General features: G+C 37.2%; 1 long non-coding RNA gene across 2 annotated transcripts; it reads left to right on the top strand.

Moving 5' to 3' along the window:
• The first annotated feature begins 894 nt into the window (after positions 1-894).
• On the top strand, positions 895-25,393 carry LOC136766806 (uncharacterized). 2 transcript variants are annotated; one of them, XR_010821774.1, is made up of 4 exons: positions 992-1,315; positions 20,481-20,638; positions 20,783-22,647; positions 23,713-25,393. It is a non-coding gene; the product is annotated as an uncharacterized LOC136766806 (long non-coding RNA). The 2 variants fall into 2 exon arrangements; XR_010821775.1 differs by lacking the exons at positions 20,481-20,638; positions 20,783-22,647; positions 23,713-25,393 and adding an exon at positions 9,822-10,560 and having other exon boundaries at positions 895-1,059; positions 1,160-1,315.
• The last annotated feature ends 694 nt before the right edge of the window (positions 25,394-26,087 follow it).

The raw sequence follows: 26,087 nt of genomic DNA, 5'->3' as shown, positions 1-26,087 counted from the left end.
CTCAGTTTTCCCACAGTCCAAGAGGCGAAAGCCAAAATAGGCCGGAGTCACAGTAACCAGACCCCCTTGTAGCGGGCGGCGTGGCCGGCCCCGTCTCGCCGTGCCCTCTGCAGAGCCCCCGACGCTGACAAGTGATTTAACTTTGCTGAGACATCTCCCTGGGAGAGATGAATAACACTTTTCAATTAGCACCTCTTCATCATGTTGTTGAAACAAACTGGCAGGGAGCAGAAGTAACTCACCAGGCTCCAAAGCAAACTTGCTGAGTACTGGGGCATACCTGCTGAGTACCACATTGATTTAAACGAAACCTTATCTGAAACCCCGGAGAAGAAGCATGTTTTATCAGGCAATGAGTATAAAGTAATACAGAAAAAGTTTAATGTTATGTTATAAATGCAAAATATCTCTATGCACCTCGTATCAAATGTAAATTGGTATCTAATATTTAAATGAATGGTGGGACAAATATAATATTTACAATTTAACACTGAAATTATTTTCACAAAAATAGAATTTGCTCGAAAGGGACAACTGCATATTACATGTGAAATATTTTGCTGGAAGAGATCAAATAGATATTTTTGTTTTGTTCTTAAGGGAGAAGTTGGAATAATTTAATGTCTCAATTTAAATATCAATATCTGTAATCAATATGACTCAACATTGAAAGCAATCAACAAAGAATTGCAGCATAGGAATCAGAAATGTTCCTGTCTGTGTTTATAATGTATTACAATTGTATTACATTTTGTTTTCACTATTGTCATATAAAAACAAAAACAATAAAACATAATATAAATGAGACCCAATTAGTTTCGTTTTTTCAGGCCTCTAATTATGATATCCTGCAAAGATCTTTCTTCACTCTCAACACCCCGACATTATCTCTTTCCACGGTGATTAACAGTCATCTCAAAATAAATGCTCTTATCATAAGAAGTGACCAGAGACAATCCCTGCTGTGTTTTTTGCGTTTCAAAATCCCTCCCTAAGGATAACCTCTCATCCCCCACACGAGATCCTAACCTGAACATCTTGCTGGTAAACCTGAAATGAGTTGAGCAATGTTTTATTACTTTTCTCACGCACAGTGCCTTGTAGAGTTTCCAAAGTGTTCTTTAGTATGCTGAGCTCACACCGTGCTTTTTCTTTCCAGAGGATTTTGTGATGCTATAATAGCATCAGGAAGGACATGTTGTGAATTCAAATAAAGGGAGGACTTGCAGGATGGAGGTGGGTTTTGGCACGCTGTATTCTCTAAATTAGTCAGACTGCTGCATTTATTTTGCTCTTGGATTAATATGCATTGACAGTAAGTACTTTTTTTTCATCTGTTATGTAACTACTTTTCCTGCTCTTTCTTTAAGTGAAAACATTAGAAAACTCAGAAAGTACAGTTAGTATAAAAAGAGGGGGATGTACACATATATAGGTATGATAAGTGTATTTATATATTATTATTATTGTTGTTGTTTTATCAATTATATAAATGCAATTATAATGATGCTTGTGTCCCAGCTTGGACTAGAAACCTAATATTGAGGTGCTACCTTATCCTGGTCAGTGTGAGTGCTTGGGCAGAAAAATTACACTGGCACACATCCTTTAAAAGGGATTAGGCCCTGTCAGTCCATCCTCTCCTTTGCTAATTCCAAGATGTCTACTATTTGCAGTTGTGCCTATCTGTCAGTAGCAGTGATGCTGAAATCTCTAGTTCTTAGGGGCTGTGTATGATACAGATTTTAAGAGATCCAGGCCTGATTAGCACAGTTAGCCTGTTAAGGCTCTTGGTGTTTACAGTGGATTATTTGAAGGGAAGCAGGGGTTAAGTCTGTAGGTCTTCGCCTGTTTCCCCAGGAGGGTACCCTGGCAGGCTGTCTGGCGCACACAGGAGGGCTGACAGGTACCAGGATTTGCCTGAGCAGTTTGCATGAGAGCCAACAAGAAAAACTGAACGCAGCGGATTAGTTTTGGATTATGTTGTCAGAGCGATGCTTGATGGACAAACTGCAGAAGAATAAATTGCAATCTGCTTGAGGAGAAAGCTGCTGTGCAAAGCTTTCATTTTTTCCCAAAAAACGCAGGAGAAATGATTAATAATTTATAAACACTTGTCCATTACATTCACACGCTGGTCCATCTATCTATCTCTCTCTCTCTTTCATATATATATATATATATATATATATATATATATATATATATGTGTGTGTGTGTGTGTGTGTGTATGTCAACTGTTTTTCCCCCTAAACCCCAGATTGGACATTATTTTAAGTTTTTTGTACTGTTGTGCCAAAGAGCTAACAAATAATTAAAGGATTAAAATAACCGTGCTTCACTTGTGAAAGACCACTTTGAAATATTCACTTTTGCTGGTTCTGCTTGTTTTTGATGAAATGCGCATAAAATATATTTAGCATCGGCTCGTATTGATAGCTGGCGGAATGCCTCGTTTGTCATTTTGCAGCTCTGATGGATATTGATACACGTTAACATCTTAAAAGTACCTTTTAGTACAGTACTAAACATGGCTTAAAAGGCTTATGAACAGCGAGCCTCTGCAGTTAAGCTGCATAAATGTATCCATATGTTTAAGATGTGGTCCATTAATTGTGCTGTGCTTTACTGACGTTGTGCTGTCTTTTTCAGCAGTAAATCTGCCTTGTTGCACCGATTATGTGCTGATCTGACTTCTGTGTCGGGATTCTAATGAGATGTATCTAATATGTTGGTCCTAATGGATTGGTCTCATGCTTATGGTGATTAAATGCCTATTTGTGTCTTGTAGAACTATTGTGAGTCAAAATAAATCCAGATAAAATGTCATTTTGAAGATGTATATAATAGTCTGACATTGTCCATTATTATTTTGGGTGTTTAGGTTTGTTAAATTTAGAATATTTTTAAGTAATTTGCCCCTTATTAAGACCTACCTCTATACAATGGAATTAAACACAAATTTGCAGTACATCCAGTTTTAAAATGTGATTGACCGTCTTCCGCAATAATAGTAAACATCTCCAAACATCCTGCCAGGAGGGGTTCACTGCAGCGCTTTCCCACTGGAAAAAAAGCAGACAAAACACCTCAAAAAAGTGAACTATGCAACTAGAAAAATATGAAATCAAACGAAAAAGAAGGTGATATAAACTCCTCCTCTGAGATGCTCAGATATCAGCGTTGTCTGACAAGTCATTGTCTTGTGTGTGAGCGGCTGTAGATTTAGGTGAAGACACTAATTACTTACCTGTACGCTCAAAGGTCTGTCAGTCAATGTCTACCCTGGCAGACTAAAGCTGGCCTTTCATGTCCCATGAGCCAAGGAGTCAACTCCTCGTCGACAATAATCATGCCGACAAACACATCTCTCAGGATTTGTAGATCATTTCTTGTGCTGGGAAGTCTTTTGCTGAAGTCAAAGAGGGTAAAGAAATAAGTGAGATTTATTGCCAGTAATACATATAGAACTGAGCAGAAAGAAGGAAACAGTAGCATTAGGATATAGTGCGGGGTAGTACATTTCTTCAACATGTTTTTTAGTCTAGCCTTGGTGAAACAGTCACCTCTTGCCACAAGATGTTGTTTTAACTACATTAGATTAAGATTGAGACGAGACAGAAAATGTAATGTTAAGTCATAATAAAGCAGATCCATTAATGCAACACACACCTGCTGTGATGCTGCAATATCTAGAAATGGTGTTTCTTTGTTTCCACTTCCACATAATTTAATTTGAATACTCCTGTTTATTTATATTTGTTAATTTGTATATATATCTACAGATTTCATTCAACCGTGAAATCTGAAATTAAAATATTCGAGTTCATAACCCTGATTAAAGTCAAGACTCGTATTCATGAGTATCTTTGGGGGAAAGAAAACACTATTTCCTGTTTTTCAAATATTAAAATGTATTATCCAGTGTGATTTTTTTTTTCAGAATATATAAGGGAACAGGTGCACAATCATTTAATTTCATTAGGGTTGCAACATGCGGAGATAGAACACAAATTGTGCATTAAGAGCATTTGCCTAAATTATGAAAAATAAATATATAAAATTGCCTGTGTGCTTGCTAAACACATAAATATGAATTAACATAGAAGTTTTGGCTTTTAGACAACATCGTGCTTGGAAGAATAATATTAATGTAGCATATGGAGAAGAACCAATAATTTAAATGCACTTTGACACATTTGCCACTTTATTTAAAAAAGTAATTTATGTTTTAAGATGTTGGGGGGGTGGGTTTGGGCCTGCTGCGGTATGTATAGACATAATTGTCCTGAACAGATTGTTTCTTGGTACCAATCAGTTAAATACGAACAGTTTAAAGTCTGAAAGGTCTCTTCTGTCATCATGATTGTCATGATGTGTTGCATGTTGAAACTTCAGCGTAGTAGCCTATGTCGTATCTAAGCTTTTAATCCCAGGATAGCATCTTTATCAAGACAATCTGGCATGGAGATTAATAGGGCAAATTAGCATTACAAAAACTGACATAGTGTGTCACTACCTTCAATAAATCATGTAGGGATCTCTTAAAAACAATGCTATCTGCTTCTAAGACATTGAGCAAGGGAAATATGCTGCTGCCAATGCATCTGAATTCAGACAGTCCTGGGAGACTAAGAAAAATGTATGCAACTTGATTTTACTTCAAACATAACTTTGACGAGATTCAACATTTGGAGAAAGACAGTGTTTTCCAGCAGCTGTGCTATATGATTATGGGTATCCCTTTATAGATCATTGTATTAAACCTCAGCTGTGAAACTACTGAAAACCTTTGAAAAGGATGACAAATAAGAGTCTGCATTCCTTTCTTCTGATCTACATTTTTGAAATGTCTTTCTAATGAGGAGTAGATATCTCGAATTCCAGATTATTTGTTTTTTTGTCCACAAAAATGCTTCACAATCTCCCTAGATTTCAAGTCTTCAGGTGAAAATGTAATTGCTACAGATATATATTTTAAGTGTAGCACAGAACACTGAAATATATGTATTTTACTTTTCTTGGAAATGTTTATTGGAAATTGCTCTCAAATTGCTGAATGGTGTGTGGCCTTCCAAACAGCAGAACTGGTAACGGCCTCAGCTCAGATCAGAGGTTATGCCAGAGTCCAGAGATTGCCGGTTTGAATCTGGATTATATCATGAGCCAGTCACCCCAAGAGATGGTGTGCCATTGGTCATGTGATGGCAGGACTGGCTGTGTTCAGATTTACAAAGGGTCTCTTTGGTTTGCTGTTTGGCTGTTTAAGTCTGTGGGCTTCCCCTGTTGAAATACATGGATGGCCTGATGGTGCATAGTCAGAAATAGTATGAGAAAAGGTGAGCTAGCATTCATTAAAACTCTCATTAACAGATACATTACAATATTTATATACGGTATATATATATATATATATATATATATATATATATATATATATATACATACACACACCTGTGAAGAAAATGCCAAAATATATTTGTTAATTATGAACCAATTAAATTTTGTAGCTTTTGAAAATCATGTTATAAATCAAACCCCAACCCTTTAAAGAACATGGTGTGTGCTGTCTTTTTATTCATAATTAATATGAACATAGATTTGTTTTAATTAGCCCCGGTTGATTTCACATTAATGAACATTTTATATAGATATTATATTCTTATTCACCTACTTGAGTTTGATTTCCACATATGACCTCTGTACTTGGTTTCTAAGCTAAACCCGAAACAGTGATATATGGATAGATTTAGTCAATTCCTTTCCAAAGTCTGAATGTCTTAAAGAATTCTCCCCAAGGTGCTGTTTGAAACGATTCAGTTCTGTCTATATATGACATACTTCTCTGTCCTAGGATTATACTATTGAATCTTCTTTGAAGTATTTCCAGCTATAACTATATATATATATATATATATATATATATATATATACACTCACCTAAAGGATTATTAGGAACACCATACTAATACTGTGTTTGACCCCCTTTTGCCTTCAGAACTGCCTTAATTCTACGTGGCATTAATTCAACAAGGTGCTGAAAGCATTCTTTAGAAATGTTGGCCCATATTGATAGGATAGCATCTTGCAGTTGATGGAGATTTGTGGGATGCACATCCAGGGCACGAAGCTCCCGTTCCACCACATCCCAAAGATGCTCTATTGGGTTGAGATCTGGTGACTGTGGGGGCCAGTTTAGTACAGTGAACTCATTGTCATGTTCAAGAAACCAATTTGAAATGATTCGACCTTTGTGACATGGTGCATTATCCTGCTGGAAGTAGCCATCAGAGGATGGGTACATGGTGGTCATAAAGGGATGGACATGGTCAGAAACAATGCTCAGGTAGGCTGTGGCATTTAAACGATGCCCAATTGGCACTAAGGGGCCTAAAGTGTGCCAAGAAAACATCCCCCACACCATTACACCACCACCACCATCCTGCACAGTGGTAACAAGGCATGATGGATCCATGTTCTCATTCTGTTTACGCCAAATTCTGACTCTACTATCTGAATGTCTCAACAGAAATCGAGACTCATCAGACCAGGCAACATTTTTCCAGTCTTCAACTGTCCAATTTTGGTGAGCTTGTGCAAATTGTAGCCTCTTTTTCCTATTTGTAATGGAGATGAGTGGTACCCGGTGGGGTCTTCTGCTGTTGTAGCCCATCCATCTCAAGGTTGTACGTGTTGTGGCTTCACAAATGCTTTGCTGCATACCTCGGTTGTAACGAGTGGTTATTTCAGTCAAAGTTGCTCTTCTATCAGCTTGAATCAGTCGGCCCATTCTCCTCTGACCTCTAGCATTAACAAGGCATTTTCGCCCACAGGACTGCCGCATACTGGATGTTTTTCCCTTTTCACACCATTCTTTGTAAACCCTAGAAATGGTTGTGCGTGAAAATCCCAGTAACTGAACAGATTGTGAAATACTCAGACCGGCCCGTCTGGCACCAACAACCATGCCACGCTCAGAATTGCTTAAATCACCTTTCTTTCCCATTCAGACATTCAGTTTGGAGTTCAGGAGATTGTCTTGACCAGGACCACACCCCTAAATGCATTGAAGTAACTGCCATGTGATTGGTTGGTTAGATAATTGCATTAATGAGAAATTGAACAGGTGTTCCTAATAATCCTTTAGGTGAGTGTATATATTATAGTTAGATTATCAGAACAGTTTTAATATTACCTCTTTCGATTTGATTGTAAGACATTTTCTTGAAGCAAACCTTGTGTTGGCTTTTGTTTCATCTGCCCAGTTCTGGATAATACACAAACTGTTTCACAATTCCCCTATTGCTTTCATTAAATAAATAAAGATATAAATAAAGACCACATTATCATTGACACATTTGACATTACACAAGAGTTCAAGAGACTAATCAAAATTTGAATCCTTACACACATTACTTCAGCTCAGCTGTCTCACAAAACGTTTGCGTTTCGATGACCTCTAGTCTGTGTGAAGCCACACTCAGGGTTCATTGGTCAGACAGGATTGGGTTATGGATGGCAAGATATCCATTTCCACAGGGGTAGGTGGGGGAGTCTGGGTGGTGGGCTAAGGGATCAGGCTCTGTGGGATCTCATCGATATGTGGAGGTTGGCTGCAGCAGAGAGAGAGGGAATTGATTTACAAGAAATGCGAAGATGAAGTCCAAACTAGCAGACATTGTAGTTGCTTATTCGCTCTCTCTGGATGATTAAATACTAGAATTCGGATACAGATGTTGCTGGGTTTATGCTTTCTGACTCTTCCTCATGTGAAGTAAGAAATAAGCCTTGCTTCAGTTCAGAATTACCCTAATCGTGTTGTTCTAACAGTGAAATCATTGCAACTAAATTGAAATCGAACATAAAATGAATTTACCTTTTACAAATTCAATGTAGTTTTTTGTATCAAAGCTTAAAAAAAGCTCTGGAATAAAATTATATATAAAGGACAAAGGAATATGATCTGTATTTTCTGCGCAGCTATTGACTTGCATTAGTGCCATTCATTAGTGAGCTTTGACAGCTTCGAGAGATATAACTGATGTGTTATGAGTTATGAGCAGATATTAACAGTGATGAAACAAATAAATAGGTGTAGAAAAGTTAGGCCTGCGTGCCATACATCTACTGACAGGGTAATTAAAGAGGACAAATTATCTTCTCTAAGTATTCAAGATAAGATGGGCCAAGTCTGACTTCGCAAGATTGAGTCCGGAGCCACACAGCAAATTCCTACCTTGTGCCTGAGGTTTGGACTCCTGTTTCTTTAAATACATCTGTGTCATGTCCCAGTAACTGACCTGTTTGTGCGAGTCCATGTGGAGGAGAAATTAATGATGATGTGTAAATAACCGTCCTTTCAAAATGCTGTGCTTGTATAGTGGGATTCAACACCTTAGAGGAAACAAAGAATGATGTCATATCCTTAACAATTTTCATTAATTCATTCCACAGATATATATAATTATTTGTAAAGGGTGTGCTAACTCTGACAAAGCCCTTTTCGTTGTAACAGATGTTTTCTTTTTATTGTTTTATGATTTGGCATTTCATATTTCCTCAGTTTCCAGCTGTGGCTACATTACACATCTGTCTGGACCAAAAGTGGAAGACACAATCATTGCATTCAATTCATTTTTATGTTTCAGATACTCCACCGGGTTCAAGTGAGGACAGAAAAGCTGAAATTGAGAGATGAGTTTGGTAGCGTTCTAAAGTGCGTTGATTATTTCACTACCACTGAGTAAAAACTGCTTTACAGAGGGGGTTAATTAATTTAAAACTCAGCAGAGACCCATTATGTTCTTCTTAACTACAAAAACAACAAACTATTTGCGTTAAAATGTGGGTAATGACAACAAACAGTTTTGATTTACTTAAGAGCCTATTCTTGTGTTATGATCACATTGTGTATTTTCTTTTTCGGTGGTGTATATGTGTTCTTTGGTAGGGTTTGATATTAGAAAGTTTTAGAAATTAGTATTTAGATGAATAACATTGTCCTGTGGTAATAAAAACATTTTGGATGTGTTTCAACTTCATTCTGTTGATATTATAATGTTCAAAATTGTTCTTTAGTCTTGGAGCATAAAAAGCAAGTGGCATTGGATTTAGCTAAATTGACTTGCTTATAGAAAGAGATAGAATTGTCTGTATATGGACATATGGGTGGGACTTAGTTGAGGGAGGGTCCTCCAGCTATCCAAGTAGAGACTGTGGCTTTGGTTGAGAGTACTGAAAGGAATTGAAGGACAGTACAATTGCACTGTTTGACAGGAATTGGGAACTGCGAAGACAGCAGTTGATAGCAGAAGTAATATTTGGGCTAGTACAGAAGTTTAAATATTGCTACAGCTAATGCATATAGGGATGTTTCTAACAGTAACATTTTTGCCAGTTCATCTAATTGGATATTTAGTTTAGACAACAAATGCAGTAGGTTTAACTATCAGCATCTCCCTAAGTACCAGCCATCTTAAGCATGCCTGAGGTATCATATTCTAAAAGAACCGTTGGGTTGGGTTATGAATGCAACCTTGGTCTGAAATGAGGAAACAGTTCCCCAAGGGATTATGGGACATCCCCTTTCACACAGAAGCACTGCAAAGCCTTTTAGCAATGCTGCCATTAGGTCCCTGCATGCAGTGCCCACTTGGCCCACACCCTGCCACAGCCCTAGTACACTACACGCAGGCCGAACATCCTCCATTTCCCAGCCGTGTAGGTCAAGTTGACAGAGTATCCTTGGAAAGTGGGGAACTGTTTCTTAATTTCATATAACCAAGGTTGCATCCACAACCCAGCATTTTCTTTTCATTTAGAAACAGCGTACCCACACCATCGTGAGGAAGGACTGATCACCAGAGACACCCGCACAAGAACACAATGGACCAAGGAACCCCAGCAAGCGTCAGACATAAAGAGCAGCGAGAACCTCAATCCTGCTCTGGCGGCAGAGCAGAAGTCAGCATAAGTCAGTGTAAGGAAAGCACTCTGACCTGTAGAAATGCAGCAATGGGTGTGGTGTAGACCAGATCATGGAGCGCCTTTGAAAAGCACCCAAGAAGCATCAACACCATGCTCAGGCACCTGGAGGACAGCTATAAGTGATGGCTATAAGATGTTGAGAGGGTAGGAATGCAAACAATCCAGCACACACAGAGATGGCTTCTATGGCGCTGTGAAAATACAAGAGAGGGCATTTCGATCACGTGCAGCGCGGGTGTAGCGGGGAGCGGGCCAAGTGGGTCACGGCTCGCAGGGGCCTATCAACAGCTTTGCTATAAGGCTTCCGTGTGAAAGATGATGTCCCATAATCCCTTGGGGAACTGTTTCAGAATTGAAAGATAACCCCTTTTATGAGGGGGAAATTAAACTAAAACTAGAAGTATTTCGGTGTCGATTCGTTTTTAAACAAGATTACTACCAGTGAACTTATCGCTCTTCCTTGTAAGAGCATGTCACACTTGAGAGAAAAACTGCTGTAATTCCCTTTGCAAACAGATTATGTAAATCCTTACACAGAGCTTTTGACCCATAAGGATAATTCTGCTGCTGTTTTCACATTCATTTTTTTTTCCTATTTCTTCATATGACACTTGAGTAAACAGTCACTGTAAGAATGGGTCAACATGGGAGACACACATCTTGTTTAATAAGATGGTTTCAAACTGATATTTTATAGGGCAAATGTATCCCGGGGGCCGTGACCTCATAAATGTTTGTTAACTATCTAATTTAGACTCCACGGATTAATCTAAGTAATTTAATTGCTTTGCACACATTTGGTTAAAAGGCCATTGCACCATTAGTGCCCTGCAGGACCTACTGTCTGCATCTCTTCCTTTTTGTCCTCCTGTGACTCAAGGTCAGTTTACTCTGAAAACACTGGAGGACAGTAACTTATGTCTAGGGATGTGTTAATAATTGCCCACCAAAAAAGGCAAAGGTAAATTTCACCAAAATCTTTCCAAGCAGACACACTGGGGTACAAGAAAAACATTTAAAAAAGCAGAATTATCAAGCAAAAACAATCTAACTAATACTGTTGCTCATGCTGCAGTTACTCATTTGTTTTCTTTGTTTTTTCAGAAAAAGTGGTTTCTGCAGGAAATATGTTTTTATCTAATGGAGAAAAAAATCTCCTTATGAGCAGGATGTGTGCTTACATTCAGGCCATACCAAAGTCACATTTTACTGCAGTGTCTGCTTTGTTATATGAATAATAAAATAGAGTAAAATTATATAACCAAACTTGGCTCCGTTTTGCTACACATGACAGGACCCAGGACTTGCATCATGACAAGCAAAATCACGACAGAAGAGAAGAAAATATTGTACATGTATTCTTTCCACCAATATGTATAGCAATTCTTAGGTGACATTTTCAAATAAATGTTGTCCTGTATGCTCAGGTATTCTTCTAGAAATTGTGCTATAGTTAGCACTATAGTTCTTAAATGACTAATCTATTGATATTTTTAGACAACTGTACACCTTCATGCATTTCCAAAGTCTATGTTTATTATTACTTAATTAATAATTGTCAATAATCAATCTCTTTGTCTTTCAAAAAGTACGGCAGACCGTTTCCCTGTTGTTTCAGCTCTTGGCATTTAAACAGAAATGTTCAGCTTGAGCAGTGTACCTAATCTGTGCTGTATATGGAAGGTCAAGAACAAGACTCAACAGACCAGTTTTCATGTCACAAACAGAAAGCAGCGCTTTGTTTCTTTAAAAGTCGTTTATGTACCTGTCTCTGGTGAGCAGACAATGCATTTATTTTTGGGGGTGTTTAATAGTGTTAGTCACCCCGGCAGGATTTGTTTTGCTGAATTGCTTCACTCTAAGTCTTCTGGTACTGCAAGGTTCGACATTTATTCACTTTGTGACACAATATATTGCTTGACGGTTAAAAGAACTGTATATGAAATATATTCTGATACTAGCTGTTCTTTATTCCACTAATTATGTAGAACAACACTCATTCAAAAGGTTTGTTTTTATTTAGTGTCGGCTAATAAAATTCATAAGACAGAAGCGTCACTGTAATACAACTAGTAGTAGCAATATGGGTCGGAGGCTAAGGGATGAAGGGAGCTAACTGGAATCCCTTTTTAGTCCAACACTTTTCATCTCATGAGCGGATTATGTTTCCATTAGGTATTTGCCGACTGCTCCAAGCAGTTCTCTACACTCCGCCTTCGAGTCCATGCGTGACGTCAGGCAAGTCCGGTGACCTTCGTGTGACTGAGTCATGAACTCTGAAACAATAACAATCCCACTTTCACGGACTGTCTTTCACAGAATTTTTGTGGCCGGCGAAAGACCTCAAAGTAACCCAGGTCAGGCAGCTTATTAAGATTCTTCCACCCAGTTTCGGAGAGTCAAACATCTGTCATTTCCTTCCATGCCCCGTAAATTCTATTACTGTTGTTATCATAATTGTGATGATGGTGATTATTATTATTGCTTTAATTTGTTCCTCCCTCTGGGGCTTGCTGCTATAATGAGGACCATACCGGGAAATTCCTGCTTCACTGCTCAGAAAATGTCTCTGACTTTTACCAAGAAGGTGAGGAGCCCATGAGCTTGTCCTAAGGTTAATGCTGCCATCTAGAGAGAAAAGTTGTCCCAGCAATCATGGAAAACAATATTTTTTCCCAAGTACATCTGGGGATGATTGGACGCCCTTCCGTTGAACTTCAACATCAGCGTACGTAATCTCTTCAGGGACAGTGTCTGATTCTCACATGTGTACCTTTCACAGATACCTCTCTCGCACTTCTGTTTTGGAACAATGTGGCGTGTCCCGTGTACAACACATTTAGTTTTGTTTTTTGAATGGTGGCTCTAAATAAATCAATATGTTTTTTCCCCCTCTTCTAACTATAAGGTTTTGCAGCAACACATACTCAACATTAATCACATGTCAAGGCCACACAAAAAAAGGCAAATACCCTTACCAAGCCGTGTAGTCATATCATTAACCAATGAGATCTGCCTTTATGCTATACAATTTTTTAATTTGGCGTTTTTTAATACAATAGCTTCTGCAATCCTCCCAGCAGACCAAACAGGGAAATGTCCCTCAAAATCTATCTACAAAAGACTGGTAAGGCAAGTAGAGATTTAGTCCATCTTAATTCTGCTTCTGAAACAAAGATCACAGAAAGAAAAAATATATGTTTCGGTTGATTTTTGAAAATGTACATGTTAAATACATAGTGTGTGCTTTCACATAATCAATCTCTCTTTGACGCAATGTGCATATGGTTACAAGTCTTGGCGTCATCTGGTGTTAATCAGATATGATTTAAATAGGGATCTGTACTTTTGCTTCGGACAGTAGTTTGCTGATCCGATGAGTTCTTTGATGATAAATAGCGGCCATTCCATCAAAATCATTTCATTACCTAATGCAACCAATTCCTTAAACGATTCTCGATTTTATACTTCAAATCGTGGTTGTGCGATGACTTGAAAATGCTCCAAATGTTGTGGGGAATTAAATTCAGGGATATTTTTAGCTGCTTGCTCCGACCTTTACAAACATTAGTGAAATATACTGTGATGGTATAATGTGTGCAATGATTTGCTCAAACGCATACTTATTTGAAATCATATCAAGGATCTTTACATTCAGACAAAGAAACTACAGTAAAGCACAGATGAATACCCGTCAAGTACATACATCAAGATAGGATTGGACAATAATAATTATAATACAATAACACTATCATGGTTTTCATTCCACATATGCCATTCTGTTCCCAGGCATGTCCTTCTCTTTAACACTCTCCCGACCAGCTGAAAGGAGTAGAGTTAGTGTATCTTCAATTAACACCGTGCATGTGTGTGTATGAGTGTTTGCTTCTCTGTGTGTGTGTGTGTGTTTGTACTTTTTTCCCTACTACTACAACAGCGTTTCATTTTCCCTCTTAACCAGGGCTCCAACGTTTACCTCAGGATTTATGGAGATCTTGCTGGAGTGGCTCAGAGTTGTAAAGTGATAATCTAAAAGCTGATTTGGGATTAGTTTGTTGAGCCAGGTGACCTCAGGTCCAGCTTGCTATTGGTTGGACTAGCTGTGGCAGTGTGAGAGAACCCCCTCATTGTAAAGCTGAAGGGTTTTCTTTTTATCAGGGCTGTGAGGGTAGTGCTTTCCCAAAGAGCACTGATGAGAATTTCACTAATCAGTAGAGGATTAGCAGGGGCTCAAACTATACTACGTCTAATTCCTCCTTCATGAGTTGAGCTAAGGCACAGAGAAATGCATCACAACACAAGCAATATATATATGTGTGTAAAGAAAGGGACTTCACGGCCTTATAATTATAGCGGCTCGGGAGCTTGGAGATTAAACCTCAAAATTGCTATGCAAGTCAGATAATAAATATGTGACATTCCCCTTTGAAGGCCTTTATTGGATGCATATTTAACGATGCAACACTCTAGCTGTTAATACATTTTCATGCTCTTTTTTTTTTTGAGTTTGTACGCTGAGCCTCACTGAGGGTAATTGTGTACTGCTGCAAAAGACTGTTCGGCCGATAGTAAATAGTATGTCTTACTGAGAAAATATCAAACACTAAATACACATTTAGCAGAAGACTAATACAATTTAAAATAAACTTTAACTGGCAGTAGTAGTAGTAGAATTACATTAGTATTTAAAATGTTTTTGAAATACTGTGTGCATTTCTCTTTTTTATAATTATAGATGCACCTTATTGGCTGATGGAAATCTGTGTAAACCTGTTTGAATTAAAATCAGCCTTCATCAGCAATGGTACAGTATTGAGAATAGTTCTGTATTTGGATTTTTTATATTACCCTCCAATAATGTTGCATGCATAACACAACCAATTATTTATGCAAGATTTATAGAAGGTTTAACTGCCATGCCTAAATGTCTGATGTGGAGTAAAGAAAAATGCCCAAATTGTTGATACCAGTTCTTTAGTTTGCAACTCAGTGACATTTGAATGAGATTCAGAACTTTGTCTATAAAAAAATATTCTCTGAACTTAAAGTTGCTTGACAACTCTGCAATAAACGATAATAAAAATGAGGATTTTTTTTCCAAAGTGCACACCATCACATTTAATTGCAATGATATGTCATTAATTCTCTAACACGTACACTAAGCCAAGTATTGCTGGCCCACCTACAGAGACTAGAGGTGTTCGATGCATCAGAAATATAAATAGTCTTTTAATCATTTGTTAAGGGAAATTGAAACTCAGAGATTTGTATTTCAATTTAACTCTGTGTATGCAGTGTCACACCTGAAAGACTGAAGCTTGAAGATGTCTCTTCGGTGGTAGAGCAGGAATAAAACATAAAAGAGAGGAGAAAATGGAATGACCCAATACTGTATTAATATTTTATACCATTTGAATGTGGTTTAATTTCTTAAAAACTTTCACTCAGTAGTGTTGAGGCCTAGAGCAAATCAAAACTTTAACCCACCTGCAAATGGCAAATTACAAACTGTTATGTTTTTATGTATATGTAGCCAAAAGGGGCATCTCATGATAAAATAAAATGAAAAGTTTCTAATCTGCAACTTGTGGTTAGGTTAAAGTTGCAATACAGTAAAATGTAAAGGCTGCGATCACTTTTTATGGTGATTAAGGTTATCATGATAATATTTGTCTGTGGGGTAATTATGAAGCCATGTATATTGGGCACTGGTCTAGCCCAGCATGATGTGATCTACGAACCTGTTACACTCAGCTGGAAAAGTCTTGTAAATCTAAATTTAAAAGCTATCTTAAAATAGCGCCGTCCGTGATTCGCTGAGCCCGATCCCTTTTTCCTTTTAATTTCTTTCCAGATACGGAGCAGCAGGTGGGGCTCCTACTCTCTCGCTGTGTCAGGGGTTTCGAAGGCCTCGACTCCCTCATAATGGATGAACTGCTATGTCTAAACAAACAAGCACTTTAGAGAGTTACCTCTGACAACTTCACTAATCCGGGGAGTCTCTCTTATCTTTCCAGAAGCCCCCGAGCTGAGCCCATGCAGTCTCTATTTGCTTTCTGACAGATAGGTCTGAGATGTAAAAATGTACATAGTTTTCGATGAATCTCCGACACCCAAAAAGTGATTTAAAACTTAATCCGTATAATCATTGTTAAACAAATAATAAAAAAGACTACCTAACTACTAGTAACCAATCAGCAAATCACAGTTTTACCAGCTGTGCATAAGGAGCGTACATGTTTGCACGTATGTTTAGATACCAGGGCGATATTGAGGAGAGAAATCGGCCTTCCAAATCCAAACGCTCTCATGGATAATAAAATATGGGAGTGTTTATTTAAATATCATCGAACGGACTCTAAATGATAATGTTCAAATGATGAGCAGGGGTCGGTGTGAAGTTGTATTATAGAAACAGATTAAATGGATCCAGTTTAATGGATGCAGAGGGTTTTGCAGTTCAAATTATTTTGAGATACTCGGATCTAATGCCACTGCTTACAAAGATGATGATGAAGAATAAAATTATAATAATAATAACAACAATAATACAAATCTTATATATAATAAAAATACGTATACAGGAAACAATCAGATCTCTTCTCATTTATAGTATTTTTCCGTGTAAGCCCATATAAACCCTATGCCTACTGATGGTTACTTGAGCAGGGAGGGAAGGGGTTCAATCTATTCCATTTAGATGTGATTTCACAAAATTATGTCATCAATAAAACCCAAAAAGGCTAATCAAGCCCAGAATTCTGTCCAGCCATTTCTTAAAGCAACCGAAAGGATCAGCTTCAATTACATGGCGGGTTAATTGAAGCTGCACCAGATTTCCACATCTCTTTGTATGAAGAAGTGACTGTTGTTTTCAGCATTGAACACACCTATTCCGAGTCTGCTCTTTGCTTCATTACTGAGCTTGAAGTAGTCCTTGGGCTGCACTTAATCTGTCCCATTTAGGATTTTGAAGACGTGAATCAAATCCCCTCATGGTTGACTCTGTTCTGAACTAAAGAGATTCAGTTCCTTTAAACGAAAGGGGGAGGACAGTCTTTTAAGGAATTTCTCTAAATCGTTCTTCTGTGAAATATCCACAGGGCAGCAATATCCTTATTGTAGTGTGGTAACCAAAATGGTACACAATATGGCGTTTACTATTGTAAAACTGTTATTTTCGAGATTGTTGAGAAACTAATTGTGGGGGTATAAATGAGGTATATGTCCCGCTGATTTGTTTAAGGAAACAGATGGTGATGTATCATTTTATTTTATTCTCATGATGACAAACAGTATGGTTTAGGATGCAGTTTTATATGGATTAATTTGAGTATAAAACAATGGAAAACAAATAAAAAATAAAAAATGTATTGTTTGTTTGTTAACAATAACGGCACAGTAATGTACAGTAGCTGCATTTGCATTTGATATAAGAAAAACACATTTAGTTTCAGTTGTTGACCTTGTTTTACCTGCCCAGTGGAAAGCAGGCATCAAGCAATGTGTTTGACATTATCAAGAGGTGTCTGAGACAAGTCTACATTTTAAACTAAAATGGTCATAATACAGAATATTAATTACGGTATGATTGCAGACATACTTTTTAGTTTGATGATAAAGTTGTCTGAATTGTTGCTGCTTGTTTTTTTCTTTATAGCTAAACAGGATCTGGCTACAGTATAAAAGAAGACAAGGAGTTGGAGTTGTAGGCAAAAGATCGTTTGTGTGGGTGCAATGACAGACAGGCCTGGAATTAGATAATTTAATGGAAAGCTAAAAGCACCATCCTGGTTTCATCTGAGCTCATCTTCACTCCTCTGAATGTTCTGTGTCAGGCACCATTAGACCGTGTGTTCATAAACCATCCTGTCACATTATTCTGATGTCATATAGAACCCATTACAGTTAAACACAGAAAGTGATCATGATTATAAATATTACATTTTGAGTTACACATGTTCTTATTAAATGATAAAGTCTTTTACATTTCTGTTACTCCTACAGAGACAAAACTTTACCTATGTACGAACAATATGCATTATAGGTCTCAATATATACATATAGGCTATCCAATTTCTCGATGGAGAACACATTTATGGTGCACACAACCCGTTACAGATTTAATTAACTTTTAAGTTTATCAGTGGTCAGGTTTGACGCTAATGTGCTGTCATCAGATCTTATATATAGATCTATTAAAAACTTTAAACCACCCACCAAATTTAAAACATAGTTGCCATCCAATATTGGAATTCTAACTAGTTGGTGGATCAACGTTTTTATTTCATCTGAGCTCTGATTTGGAGACCACCTGTCTAGTCATTTGTGTTCCAACTGAGCAGACAAATATAGCTGTTTTAATATTTAACACAATTGTTTTGACAAAGTTAATATTTAAAAATATTTTAATATTTTCCAGAAAGGAATGTCATTTGATTTTTTTTTAAATGAGTAAAAATGATAAAAACCCTCTCTGAACAGCAGCAAGTGTAACTGGTAATTTATGAAAGCCTAATAAGTACAATGGGTACTGTTTCAGTTTTGTAAGTAATTATTAAATTACCATTTTCTGGAGTGGTATATTTTAAAATAGAGAATAGTATGTCAGCTGTTTTTGTCCCAGGTCTGAAACTGAAATCCCAATTACATAATTGAACCCTTAAATATACTTGGAGTTAATAATTTGTTGTTTGTTTAATTAGACATTTTAAGAAAATTACAGCAAATACGCAGCAGTAGGAATACAAAAATATATATATATATATTGCATGTAAAATGATGAGATCTGTATTTGTTTTACAAGAAAGGAGAAAATAAATAAATAAACAAGCAACCAGAGAACGAACAGAAAAGCAAAAATGCCTAACTATAAAATTGTTTTGTATTTGTGTGAATTCTAATGTACTGATACAAATAAAAAGTTTAATTCACAGTTAATGTTTGCTACATTTTCAAAGTCAAAATGACATACAGCATTTACAGCAAAATGTTAGGTAAATAATAGGCAGCGCAGAGGAGTGTGTTGCAGAATACTGTTACTCCCAGGTAACTCCTTCTGTGGAAATAGGGATTTATGATTTGGCAGTTTATTATTAAGCACAGTCCTCACAGAGTTGTGATCTCACAATGATTTGCTTTCCTAGACGATGCTCCCGAACAAGACTTTACACTCTTGCTGTCTTTGGGTGAAAGTAATAGGGCTAAGTCAAGATTTACGAAACAACAACAGAATGGTTAATCGCATTTCCATGGTGAGACACGAATGGTTGTATTAGTAATGTTGCTTTACTTTTCTGAAATTTGTAGTTTTGGTATTTTAAGTCATTAGCTATTTGTATGGATAGTAGCTGTACTAGTAATATATGCTTAATACTGGATCTATATTTTGTCACCTGCAACAATTTATAATACAATAAATCATTTGTAAGCATTGAAATCCTCACAAGGGTCAATTTTGACCTTAATGTTATGGATTACATTTCTATGTTCAGCTTCCCTTTTCATGACCAAATGCATTTAATAAATAATGTATTTTAGTTTAATTGCTATGGAAACTCACACAAATATTAAAAAAATAAACTTAATTATTTCAGACACAGACTGCAGAGTTCCATGTATTTTCATTGTTTTGTAATACTGCAATTATCTTTCCCCCTGTTGCAATGTATTGTGAACAGCTGCATACACTTGTCAGTAGGTAGGTTTCAACATTTTCTGAAGAGCAAATATTATTGTAATATTTTATCTAAAACTGTATACAAATAGGGTTGCATGATCCACGTGGACTCAAAGCAGAGACCATCCGGGGGCATCTATGTTTAGTGATTTTCTGTGAATAACAAAAGACTTTTAATCAGTAATATTTATCCCTTTATGACAATCAACCACATTTCTGGATGTAGTCACTCTTTTCAATGATAAAAAAATCGAATTGCTCTTTAGTTTTTTGAATAATTGGAATAGAAAGAGTAAGTATCTGTCTTTTGTTCTTGGTTGAAATCATGAAATTATGTTTTAAAAGTAACAAACAAACAAAAACTGAATTATAATAAGTATGAGTGAAGCTTTATATTTTATTAACAGTAGTACCCCCACACCCCCACTCTGACTTATATGCCATCACAGACGTATGGCGGTATGTGGATATATGTCTATGTAAAATTGCTGAAGGTGGTTTGTTTACATTTTGGCATTTCTGCAAGAGGCCTTTTCAGACAACTTGGAAGTTAGACGACTTTGAAATTGTCTAAAACAAGAGCAGCTGCAAGTTCACGTGCAGGATATTTTCACGCGGATAATTTCCTCAATTTTAATACCGATCGAATGTGATCACACCCGCGGCATTGTTGTGCGAAACAAGATCTGCGAGAAGCTCCTTTGGCACCACAGATCTTTTCAAATTTGACTAACTTGTTTCAATTCCAAAATGTATGCTTGTCTTGTATTCTGAATCATCTCTGCCTTTTCACTGCTATTTCATTGTCTTCCAGAGAAAGTAAGAGAACTCCCTTCAGGCCTTCTCCTGTCAGAAGGAGATGATATGCGACCTGTGTATCTTCTGGGCTTCATTTCTGAGGCACTGGTGTTATCGGCCTTTCTTCCCTCGAAACTCTGAAGCGAGGGCCATACGTTTCCAGTGACAGCCTGGGTGAGTAATAGTGCTTTGATACACATGACTCTCATCTGACCCACACTTATCTTCCACAGCTATAATAGTTAACTGTCTCTTACCTTTTTCTCCCCCCCCTTACCATCTTTGTCTCCATTCTCATATCGCCTGTCTTCCATAAAGAGGAAGGACCTGATGGATGTCCAAAGACTCAGACTTTGAATTAAAAAATATACAGAAAATCATATTCTTTGTAACTGGTCCTAAACATTTCAAGATGTTCTCCATTTGTCTCTGGAAGCTCTAGACTGCACAATCAGTATTTCATGTCTCTCTGGGTCGGTTCCTCAGTAAAAAGTTAAATTATCAACAGTAATTTTAAGCTTAACAGAAAGCTCGATGAAGGCTATCTAACATATATGTAGTACTGTGTTATTTATAGTACGTATATATTATTGATCAATGATAAATAATAACCCTTTAAATTAAAACAGTATTACAGTATTCCAAAGAGGACATATATGTATACTGTATGTCAAACACACACACACACACAGTTTGGGTTAAAGGATGATGTACACTGAACTATTAGGTTTCTATTGGCAATATGTTTAGCAGATGATGTGTAACCAATGCTACCTTTGACTATTAACCAATCAATTATAACAACCATAAGCATTTCTAACCTCATCTGGGTGCGAAGCAAATGTGGCGGTGTGGGGAAGGACTACTCTCACAACATGAAAGTCCTACTTTTCCAAATTAATGACCAATCTCCAGTGTAATGATTCAGATATTGTTTCTGACTGATAACAGATAGATATAACTGGCTGTCTAAAACACAACACGGCAAGCAATGGAGATGTAGGTCTTTCTTGGCTTTGGAATTTTTCTGTTTATGTATTTATTTATTATGTGATCATAGTCCATGTAGTACTAGTTGGTAGAATGTCCTAAAATATACACAAGCACAGTATATCATACAGATTTCTTGTATCGATCCCTGACCATGAATTTCCGCATACCCCTCTCCCCGTGACTCGGTGCCAAGAGTGGGCTTCAGTACAGAGCGGCCAGGGTTGCTGATTGGGTATGAGAGTGGCCGAGCTCCCTTTATTATCCTTATCCGTGATCTCTTTAGCAAATACAGGGCTCTCACAGCGTGCCACGTGCTGTAAAGGGAGCTGCATCTCATGGGATCCTGGAGCAGGAGTAGTTATCAGTTTTATATTTTACATTCACATCTTGGCACTCTGCGGCACCTGTGCAATCTCTGCTTTTGGAGTGGCTCCAAGGCTGGCACTCGCACAAGTGATGAATAATGCATGGCATCCCAGCCCGCAGATCATGGTTTGTGTTTAATGTTCAGAAATATAAATAATAAAGCTGCTTCTCGCCATCAGAAAGACAAATCTACAGACACACCGACGCTGACAAACTCTACTCATCTCCAACAGATCTGTATGGGCACTGCCCACACTTTCTGGGTGTAGGTTTGATCCCCCCTGCATTCCTGATAATGATTGTATAACTGTTGGTGGCCAACACAGGTAAGTCAGTGCTCAGTTTCAACAAAAGCCCTACAGTAAAATATGCAAAAAAGCAATACCCACAAGCAATATGACTTAAACCAATGGTGAATGGTGACCAGAAATACAATAAATTCATAGTATTTCATTATGCATTTCTGTCTCTCTCCCTCACTACTCTTCAATGTGTAAATCAATAAACTATATACATAAATCAATAAAACTTAATTGTATATAATGTCTTATGTACAAATGAATATTCAGCAATGATAGTCATATACACTGAAAATATCCAGCAGTGTAAAGGTTAATTATCTGTCTGTATTGCAATCATCCAGCAACTACTGTCACCCTGTGTAGTCAAATTTGTGCAACATGATCTTTTCTCATGCCTTTCTTGGAGGCTAATTACAGTTTATTGGGAGACGAAATATAAACAGATGTTTTACTGCCACATGTGGAATACAGTAGGGGTCAGCTGATGGTCACGGAAAGGTAATGAACAGAAGTCCTTTGAATGTAAGTATTGACAAGACGTCAAGATCACACTTGATTTTGCAATAAATGATAGTTTTCTATAAGTGTGGTCACTATTATTCTCCCTATTATTCTATCATTATCGAGTTTCAGTGTATAAATATGAAACTTCAATGTATATATATAAAAAGTCAATATATCAACATTCTATATATATATAAAACTGTATATCTGTATATATGTATATATCAAACCTTGATCCATATATCAAGTTTCATTGTATACATCTATTAAAAAATACATATATACAAATATGTTGAATATCAAAATTCAATATATATATATATATATATATATAATTGCAATGTATATATGTCACTTAAATATATATATATGTATATTGAAATTCATTATATATATATATATATATATATATATATATGTATGTATGTATATATATGTATATATATATATATATACAATCATATTTTCCTGTTTGCCCCCCCATAAAATATAGATAGATAGATGGATAGATAGATAAATATGCATGCACACACATATATGTCAGTATTTAAACTTCTATACTTTTATTAGATATATTTTATTATAATTCTACAATTTCTAATAGGTTTGTTTTTAGTACATATATTGGTAAATGTTTATTTTTGATATCATTGTCTAAATTATTGGCTTTAACAAAATAAATAAATAAATACATCATATATATATATATATATGTGTGTGTCAACCTTGAGGTGTCTGCGCTCAAGTTTTCTGAACACCTCAAGCTTTGATCATCCTACTGGCAGAACCGCTTCCACAGACAGATGAAAGCCCGGTTTCCCCCGAGGTAAAAAGATATACCCGGTCAGGATTACAGAGGTCGCAACAGATCAGCTGGGCCTTCCTATTCCCTTGAGGAGAAAACAATATTAATCACCAAATACCACTCGACAGACACCAGTCTTAGCCTTAAGTGGAAGTTCTGGGGGGTCCGGCGGATCAGACGGCATGGTGTGCGAGTCTAATGAAAAGGTAGAGGGGGATGAGGACTGGAATGTGCCTTTGTTTAGTTTCTCCACAGATTGGCATGTTACCTTCCAACAGGACCGTCCTCTGTGGAGTTTTTTCGGATCCGAGCCCACCTGCACACTGGGATGCCATCTGCTCCGTGTCCCGGCAATTGGCCCGATTCGGCGTTTTCCCCCATCGCTTCTTGTTTAATGAGCACATATGAGCAAACAGAGCAGCGCCAGGTGGCGGAGGCTGGGACATGTGACCACCAGATCAACCTCGCTGTGCAAACAGTGATGGCATCAAAGGGGCCGGGATTTATAAAGTAACCAAGCAGTAATCTACCCCCTTATTGGTCTCATTCATATTGAAATGCATGATCAGAGGAGCGCAGGCCCTAATCTTGCCAATGAACAGCATAGCACAGCTGCAAGGATAAAGTTAGAGTATGAGACCACCACTTTATTAGAAACCAGGCCCCCGTGATTGGATTAAGGCGGAATCTAAAGGAAATGTCATTTTACTGCATTGCCTATACAGCGAAGCGATGCTCCCTGCTCTCGAGGGGAGCTTATGCGACAAAGGAGGGGGAATCGGCACTACAAAAACTGTGGCAGGCACCACTTGGTTTCTGGGCTTAAGGTTTATTCCGTCTTGGCCTCTCAGCATGAGTTTGCCTCAATTAAATTGTAACATGGTATGTTTTACAGAACTAAAACAAGAATTAGCTGCTGACTTAGAGGTTCTTACAGATTCCTCTGGTATGAAGCATAGCCCTGTTTAAATGTAATTGAATGCAGCTTAAAAAAGGGTCAACGATTAGCCTTTTGACAGTAGCATTTTTCAGCATTTTATTTTCTTAATTCATAACATGAGCAGCGAGCAATTTTCCCTTGCACAACACTGACAATTGTATTTGCTAAGGTGCTTACACGATCTTGCTGCATTTTCTGACAGTTTTAATTTCAATAATGTATTAATTACTATGAAACATGTTAATAAAATAACCCCCCACGCCATTCATTAAAATACCATACACTAATTTTAAAAATGGCAATTGTTAAACTTGTGAAAAATATAAGAAATGTGCCATGATTCAGAAAACAATATAGATTCTATGCTTCTAGATTTGATCCAGTACAATAATAAAAGTGGTCGTTGACATTTATAACCTCCAGTGAAGGTCCTCATCTATTCTGTTCCTGTCTGCTTACAAATCTTACATTTTTGTAGGTCTAAAACTACAATATCTAAATATTGATCTTGAGTGCCGACGAGGATGCCAAACAGTTTACTCAAGACCAACACAGTTTAGATTGATGTTTCATGTGTTCAGTCTAATTCAGGAAAATCCACGACCGAGTTGAAAACATTTATGTCCAGCTCGGTATTCAAGAGGATTGAGACTTTTATTGTCATTGCTCCTGACCAGGGGGTTGTCAGAGTTAATTCTGGGCCCCCTGCTGCTCTTTGCTGCCATCGTCTCTGTTTTCCACCGACTTGCTGTTAATTTTTAAGCCACATTTTTACACCGGGCTGGAGAAGACAAATGAACTGTAGTTGCCTTTTCATCTCTTGTTAATGAATAAATCACAAGTCCATTGCTTTTCATTTTGTCCAGGCATGTGCCGATGGACTCTTGGCAGATTACGAGCTGACACCCCTTTACTTTACGCTAATATATGTACTTTTATTGTAAACCAAGGTTTAATATATAGCATACTGCTGTTCCCACTACTTTGCTTCTTGATTGTATTATATACAGTCATTCATTTTAAGCAGCCTGTTAGATAAATGTTGGAAATGTCAGCAAAATATAAATTTGAGAGTTAATTAAAACAAGGTTAGTGTCAGACCTGGGAAAACTTTTGACCCAGTCCTGATTATGTTATAGTTTACCCACCACAATGCTCTTGATATGTGTTTTGAGTGTAGTGTCAGTTTGGATTATCCAGACATTTTATGATTACGGTGACGTTTCCTCGTGGGATTATTTACACGAGAAGTGATGATACGTGTGGAGCTTCGGAAAAACGATTTACAAGTGAGAATTACTTCAGACAGGACAGATACATTTACATAAGAAAAAATGAACATATGTTATTGAATTACTTTACAGGTTCATTAGTAATTAGTGTAACTGTAAGAAAATGCCTAGTGTCTCCACAGAATGATCATTCTTCAGTGCCGCCCAAAAATAAAGACACTATATAGTTTCCTTAATGGCATGGCTTTTTATATCACAACAATGGTCCAATACAAATCAAAACTTCAACCCCAGTTATCAATCGCCAGTTGCTGGATAGCGAGTTTGCAGCGGTAAAAACCCACCCTCAATAATTACATTTGTCAAAGTTTGAATTTGGTTTAGATCAACGTTTAATATAAGAAATAAATTAACTGCCTGAAGTAAGCCAAACAGTTACTGTTATTTTATATAAGTAAACAAGCAATAGAAGGACCTGAGT

Source organism: Amia ocellicauda, chromosome 13 (assembly GCF_036373705.1).
Source record: "Amia ocellicauda isolate fAmiCal2 chromosome 13, fAmiCal2.hap1, whole genome shotgun sequence".
NCBI lineage: Eukaryota > Metazoa > Chordata > Actinopteri > Amiiformes > Amiidae > Amia > Amia ocellicauda.
Note: the sequence above shows the minus strand (reverse complement) of the source record. Positions and strands in the feature narration are given on the sequence as shown.